Source organism: Drosophila grimshawi, unplaced genomic scaffold (genome assembly GCF_018153295.1).
Source record: "Drosophila grimshawi isolate 15287-2541.00 unplaced genomic scaffold, ASM1815329v1 contig_1377, whole genome shotgun sequence".
Lineage (NCBI taxonomy): Eukaryota > Metazoa > Arthropoda > Insecta > Diptera > Drosophilidae > Drosophila > Drosophila grimshawi.
In genome coordinates, this window is record NW_025062900.1 from 16,320,643 (window position 1) to 16,329,024 (window position 8,382).

An 8,382-nucleotide genomic window follows, 5' to 3' on the forward strand; every position below is an offset into this window, starting at 1 on the left:
ACAAATCAATATCCAATCGGAAACAAAATGTTAATATCCTCGGATAGAAAAATCAATATTAAATTGGAAATAAATGGTTGACGCTCGAAAAATAATTTCAAACGAAGTCTGCAGAATGATGCTATTATTAAATATCTTGGAAGTCCTTTTTAAAAGAGATTTATTTAATTTAGAAAATAAATGTCATTAACTTGAACTAAGAAATATATATCAATAATTATATTTATTTCATATTATAAACTACATTAAGAAAATGAGAAAAAAATGAGCTGTTACTTTTTATTTAAAATACAATACGACAGACATCATCAAAGCAGCTTTCGGCTGGATCGCTTCTCATCCACCTTCACCCCACCAAACCCACTTGAGTACTGTACATATTCTATAAATTAATATACTATAATATCTATACGTTATCGCAACGAGATGAAAGTTTATGTTGCTACCTGACACAGGCACAAATGTGATTCAGGAGTAGGAAATCATCGGCAGATGCAGAGTTGCCATAGGGCCGCCTGTATATATTACATTGCTAGCTCGAATTTGCGAACTAATCAAGTGCAGTGCCCAGATATGGCCGAAACATATCACAGCGGAGCAGTGAGCACGCTCTATAGCTTCAGACTTGTACCTGACATCCACCTACACCTACACCTCCATCTCCACCTTCATCTCCACCCCACAGTCACCCACTCTGTATGCTAACGTTGCGGCTATTTCAATTTCGGAGCACTTTCCAGGCATAGATTTGTAGGTTTGCAGTACTAGCAGCAAACAGCAATAAACCGAACCCAACTACGAATGTGAATTCGAGTCCTCTGCTTTGTATCAATACTAAAAACAGCACCACCCCGCCACCCCCTTCCCTCGTGGACACGCCCATCAAATGACCAACCAGCTCGTTGCTCATTGAAATGGAATCTAATCGGCTTTTGATTTTACAAGTCCTTTTCACGAAGTTTGTCGGTGGCTGGCGTTTTGCTCGATGTTTGTATTAAGAAATATATACATGCATGCACATACATATACATATGTATATATATATATATATATATATATATATATATAGATATACATATGGGTGCTCGCGGGGTGGGCTGGCAACAGCGTGGCCCCCTAGTTGCCAGAGTGTCTGGCGCAGCTCGTTGCCATTTTGCACTCGGCATAAGTATGCAATATCCGTTTCCGTTCGTTACGTTTGTTACAGGCTCGAACTTGACTCCAAACAGTGATGCTTCGCTGCAGGTGCCTAAAAGGGGGTGAGAGTGCTGTAAGGACTCAAGGACTTCAATGCTAGCCGTTTTTGAGTAGCAGGTGGCAACGAGTAGTCGCTTTTTGTAATAAGCATGAGTCAAAGTGCAATTTCTTTACAAAACTTTGACAGTACAGCAAATACACAGATTATGAGGGTTGTACCAAGAGTTGGTGGATAACAAGTCTCTTTTTAAGTCTCTTTTTAATTTGTACTTAATAAAGTTCTGCTGCATGATATCTTATCTTTAAAATTGCTATTAAATATTTATGCTTAACTATATTTTTGTGGATCCCGTCGCGATTCCGAAAATCACTTTACCTGTAACCGAAAATCTTAGCTAAATTATAAAAAGAGGTCACCAAATAATAAACATTAATAAACATCTATTTATTTTTGTTCCTTTTGAAATATCCGAACTTGTGGGAAGTATTTTCTTGCTTGGCTTAAGTGCTCTTTTCAGTCATTCAAAAATAATTATGCACAATCTGATCTCAATTTGTAATACAAGTTGTACAAAGACCATCGATAAGTAATTTGCCTACAATTAGCAATTGTGTAATTCATTATGCAAATATGTAATTAAAAATATTTGTACAACATTTCTATAGAGAAATTTACAAACTGTTACAGCTGCTATATCACTATCAGGTAAAATGTAATGCTTTTCGTTATAATAATTATATATAATAATCTTGATATCGCATTGATTTTCAAATCACACCTCGTCCAAAGGAACAAGTGCAGATAGAGCTGCAGAAGGGATTGCAGGCGACGCATCTGAAAGAGAACTAAGTCTTTTGGCCTATGGCACCAAATAATGTCCAGGAAGTGATAATATCTGAGCGCTCGAAATGCCAAAGACTACTCGAACTGAGCCACCACCCGCTGCGCATTCAATTGGAAGGAAGGCCATTGAGACTTGACTGGAGCTGTAAGCAGTTTAGAACGCATGTTGGCGTCGTTCTCGATGCAGTCGCCGTCGTTTTATTATCGGCATCAGACATTTTACTGTGGCAGAGGACCAGACATCGACCGTGGAGAGCTTATCGGCCTTTTGCTCCTTGGACCACACGTCAATTGCAAAGCGGAAATTGGCGTCTGTCTGGCTGGAAAATGTGTCCTGGCTGCGTAGTTTATTACGTTTGCTGATTGATTTGTCACCTTTTGACCCCCGCCTTTCGATGTACCAATTTGAGTGTAACTTGAAGCTGGCATCCTTGAAATAGCCACAACCAAAGTAAACCCAACGTTATTTAATATTTAATTGGTTTGCCATAATTACGTAAAAACATTAAAATATCTTTTATTTATGACCGAGTACCCTCTCGACGATGGCACATTGAGAGAGTCAAGCTGAGCCGAGTTGAGCTGAGTTGAGTTTAGTTTAGTTTTCACTTATTTTTGTTCAACAGCAGCAGCACAGTTTCAACAGCCATGGGAACCCGTGCTCTATCCCAGCACCCAGATCCTGCCAGCACCCTGGGTCCCTACGCCAACGAGCGCCCTCTCTCTTTATGCATTATACATTAATTATTTAAAATGTCAGAGCAACTAGGCTAGAAGCTGGTTGCGAATGAAAATGGGTATCAACGTTTGTGGCTTGGCTTACTTTAGTTTCACAGTTAAGATGGGGTCGCGTCAAAATTCAAAAACAACATATTTTCATCCAAAAACTAGAACTCCACTCAAATTACATATGTGTGTGAGTTAATTTAGCATAATTATGTTTGAGCATTTTTTGACCTCACAGTTTCTTGTGTGGCTCAAAGAGAATTTGGAAAATTCATAACAAATTTTGTGGCTTCGCAAATTATCAGGTGAATTGAGCTGAAAATCAAAAACACCTCAATTTCTCATAACTTAACAGAAAATAAAAACTTAAAAGGAATAATAAAAACTGACTTCAGACGAGTGTGCCAAGAACCGAAGAAAACTTGTAATTATTTGATCATCATTTATGAATCGTGTGAAAAGCTAGTTAGTCCGTGATAACAACCTTTACTTTGTCTCAATTATATTTTAATAATGACTATGCTTGTGGTTTTTGAACTTGCATGGTTCTGGGAACACAGCACACATCAGCTTCAGGAGTTGTTCAAAGCTAACCTAGCGTAAAGCAGCTGTGGCATTGAGAGCTGGGCGTTGCCAACAGCTCAACAAACTGTATAAATATGCACATGCTACTACAACTTTTGGTTAGCTACTGTTACTCCTACTACCCGAAACAATGACGAGCGTTATTGTGACTCTGGCTCTGACTCTGACTCTGAACTTTAAAACGTTACTGCAGCTTCTGCTTCTGCTTCTGCTTCAGCTTCTGGTTCAGCTACTCAGGTGCAGTCGTTGCTCGTTTTCCTCTTGCTCTGCTGCTGCTGATGATGCTGCTGATGCTGCTGATGTCGTCCTTCTCATCATAACCCAAAACGAAACGAGGTTAATTAATGAATTGTTAATATCATTTGCGACCACACGTCGCCACATACACATACACATACACATAGACATCATACATGCTGTCCTCGCCAGCTAAATACATATGTATGTATTCTGCAGTCCTTCTGCGTCACAATCCCCAGCCCCTGTCCCTACCGCTGCCCTTGCCCAGGCACCTCTCTGCCCCGTGTTGCCCGCTCGCTGCTAAGCAAACAGTTGAGGCAACGATCTGTGCGCCTTGGCAGCTGCAACATAATATTACATATATATTATATGCGGGCGGTGGAGTTCAGTATTATTATTTTTTTTTCTTTGTTGTTTTTCGTGTGCCAACCGCCAGCTGCAATCCAATTTTTAGCTGAACAATGTGTGTGTGTGTGTGTGTGTGTGTGTGTGTGTAGACATGTGCTGCTAAAATAATAAAGCAACACACGCACACACAGCTGCTGCGCGAGTGTGCGCTGCTCATTATTATTAAAATTTGTAGAATTTTCGGGTTGCAACTAAGCTGCATATAAATTCAGCTGCTGGGAGCTCTGGAAATTTTGAAACTGTTGTGTTAAAGGATGCCAGCTAAACGGCTGCTGCTGCTGTTGTTGTTGTTGTTGTTGTTGTTGTTGTTGTTGTTGTTGTTGTTGTTCTGCTGGCTGTCGTTGTTGGTGGCATACCGTGCTGCACACATCTACCCATCCACCCATCTACCCACCAGCTGCCAGCTGCATAATTCAAAGCGCAACCGCAACTTGACAATTTGCAAGCGTGTGACAGTGCCTCCTTCTCCAACTACTAATGCACCCAAGGAGCTGTAAACAATGGCAAGAACCAACATTTAACCCACTTGCCGCCCATGGACATAATTCTGGGTAAAAAAAACTCGAGCGATTTGCACAGATTATCGCTGACAGCTTTGGGATCAAAATTCATATTTTAGAAAAACTTTATACTGCTTTCTGATTAATAATCATAAATAATATACCCGAGCTGCTTTACGTAAAAATCCTTGACAAGAATAAAACAATAACAAATTCTTATATGTATTCAAAATATATGAGTCATTTTTATACCATTGAAAATTTGTAAGAAACGGTTGAAAGAGAACAAATCAGAAGCTATACACATATTTATATTCGTGTTCAGCATCAAATATCGAGACGATCTATAAATTTCTGTCTGTTTGTTTTTATTAACAAGGCCAAAAGCTAGTCATACAAAAGTTATTAATACAAGTTCTCTACTATTTTACCGACAACGTTCTTCGCTTTCGCGATGATGGATGGCCCAAAACAATTATATGTGGTATAAAATAACAAATATTTTCACATTTTATAGAAATCTAGATACACAATGAGTAACGTATATTGGATACTTTAATTGATGATTCTTCATTTAATTACCAAAAACAGAATCAATGCCAAAATGAAGGCAGATTTTCCAGTATTGGATAAGAGATTAGTATTAATTCAAGTTGCAAAAAAAGCTGTACACAATAGTAGTTGCTGATTAATAAATAATTAATGTAAACTACGCTCAAAATATATATTTCAGTCAGCTACAAGCATCCATTAAGCATTTAGGCATTAGGTTAACATGTTGTATTATTCACAAACAGATTTGGATATTTAGTTTGCTTTCAGCAAGTTCGATACAATAATTGACACAGTTTCTCAATGCAATTATTTTCTTACATCACAGTGCCTTTATTGGCACGTGATGGAAATATTCATTTGTGAATCACTGACAAACAAATTGAACTGAATACGTGTCGAAGTAGCGGCCTTTAAGTTTCAGCCGAGTACATAGTTTGGAAATTAAAGCAGCCCAAAACAACTGCCAGCTCTGGCTCCGGCTCCTGCTACGGCTTCGTCAGCGGCTCCAGCTTCGGTTCAGACTGTGGCTCTTTCTATATGCACTATGGAGCCAGAGCTGAAAATCCATCAACCATAAAATTCGCAGTCAAGCGTACAAAGCGAGACGCTGCAGGCAGCCTGAGTTTGAGGCTGAGGCAGGCAGCGGCGCCTCAGAGAAGCCGAATCGGAGTCCGCAGTTCGCAGATGGCAGTCGGTAGCTTTCACAGCATCCGCAGGCTCCACGGAATGCGGCTGCTTTAAGGCCATTAATCTTCAATGAAAGGCGTTTAATTTATTTGGTTTTAATTTAAATTTTGGCGCTACGATTTATAGGCCAAACTTTGACGTGGCCATACGAAATGGACCCAATGCATGTTCTTGTTGCTTTATTTGTTGTTATTATTGTTTCTGTTATTGTCTGTGTTGTTGTTATTGCTGCCGTTGTTGGCTAATTGTAATGTGGAACACGCAACGCTCAGTTAAAGATACACACTGTAAATAACTTGTTATGCCTATAATTGAATGGGTTCGACCTGTTTTGTACTCTACACCACCCAAGAAATATAATTATTATTAATTATATTCAATCAATTCTCATATAAAACACATAAATTACAAGCCAACAGTTGGCTTAGGATGGTCAATTCGACTTGAAGGCGGCTACAATAATTATCCAACTTGCTAAACAAAAGTAGATCACAAAATCTGTCCATAACGGATGCAACCTGCACATGGCTAAGAAAATAGATTATTTTTAAGACAAAAGTAACGCTTTTAAGCTGCTTACAGTTACAGCTTACAGTTTTCAAATCAGATGAACACTTTATAAAAAGATAGTCGAATTGTGCACTAGAAAATGTATGAAATTGTGAAAAAAAATATATATTTTATTTATTCAATAAACATGAAAAGCTTACAATTAATTGTGAGGCAGGTTAGTAATAAAGGCAGGGTAGCAATAAATCAATTTATAGCTCGTATTAAAACGACAAAATCTGTTTTTCGAAAATATATATTATATGTGGTTGGGCTCAACTTCCTCAGAAAAGAGGCCATATATTCCCTATGCTACCCTATGCGTGCGCACTCTATAAATAGATAGCTCGCCACAATCGAGCTCGAATGCTGCACAAAAGGAAATCCGCCAGTCACTTGCACACATTAAGTATACGCCATGTATATATGTATATTTGTGTATGTGTGTGTGGGTGAGTGTTTCCTGGCTTATTGTTAGCTTACGTTAAATATAAATATCAATTTCGCTTGGCTTGGCCTATCAAAACTAAATGTAAGCATTGTGCTTTGGTTCGATTGCCAGATCAATTGCCAAAATAAAACCATGTTACCAACTATGTGTGCAAGGGAGTGAGAGGATGGCAGGTAAGTGGGTACGGCAAGAAGCCGGAAACAATTCGACTGCCCCCACCATCCGCCAATAATTGTGCCCCAAGCGCGCCACAACGCCCTCAAACAAAACACAAGTTGGCGCTGCTTATCTGCAGGCTCGATTGGTATGTGTGTGTGTGTGTGTGGAGAAGAGTGCGGGGTGCTGGCAACACACCCACATAGTCGTCAGTCGTTGGCAGGGCTGCCAAGTTGTTGCATACCCCCGGGGTTACCCATCCAATGAGCCCATCGTTGTGGTTATAATTTTGTGGTCTTTCCCATTTTGCGGTCAACTCCAATTGGGATTTAATTTGTACTTCTTTGTTGTCGTTCGTTCGTATTTTATTGTATGCCATGCCATACCATACCAGTTTCAATAGCAATAGCAATAGCAACAGCAACAGCAACAGCAACAGCAACAGCAACAACAACAATAACAATACACATGACAACAACAATGTGCCTTCGGTACTTGCCATCATTTTGGTGACTACCCTCCTCTCTCCTCGACTGTACCCCTAACAACGAGCGCGATTTTAAGTTTGAGCCCCGAACTGAAATTCAATTTTTGTTTGGAAGCACCCACTGTATATGTGGGTGTTAGGCTCTAAATGTGTGTGTGTGTGTGTGTGTGTGTGGATATGCAAGCCGAGTTTATCCACTCGAACTGTTAATGGGCATTTTGTATTTTATTTAATGTGAAAAGTTTTTGTTGAATATTTTTGGACCCCGGCCTGCCTCTACTTGAAGTTCATACTGGCTGCTATCGCTGCTGCTAAATCTCAGAGAGGCCACAGAAAAAGTTTATATTGTAATATTTTAATATTGTTGGCTTGTATTTCAAGCGATTTAATTAGCCATTAGAGTAGGCATTGTGGCTGTTGTTATTCTCATTGTGGTTCCTGTTGTTGCTGTTGTTGCTGAAGATTGCTGCACTTAGAAACAAATTAGAGCAATGTTTTTTTAAGCCTGATCGAAGGATGGGATCGAGAACTGGTAATCGAGGATAATTGAAGAGTTCAGCAGATGCAAGCAAATAACAAAAAGAGTAAGAGGAATTGAGATTTATTTAAAGCAAATATTAAAAACTTGTTAAGCGGAAAATAATAATTATAAACAATGAAAGCAATACCAGCTGGGGTTTGATTTAGTTATTTGATTGAAATCTATAAGGAGAAAAATATTTTTTTCGCCAATTGAATTTTTTTTTTACTAAAATCAACTAGCAACAAAAAAGCCCAAATTATAAGCCAATTATGATCCTTAACGTACTTGCAAAAATAAGGAAAATACTTCTGCTCGGTGACTCAACAATTTTGTGTGCAATTAAAAAAATAATTGTCAATCCTTGGGAGCAATAAGTGTCCTTAATATGTGTTTGCCAACTGTCAACCTGTGAAAGTTCACCAACAATTTTGACAGCCTAAGGTTGACAACACAGCTTAGAGGCAGAGAAAAGTT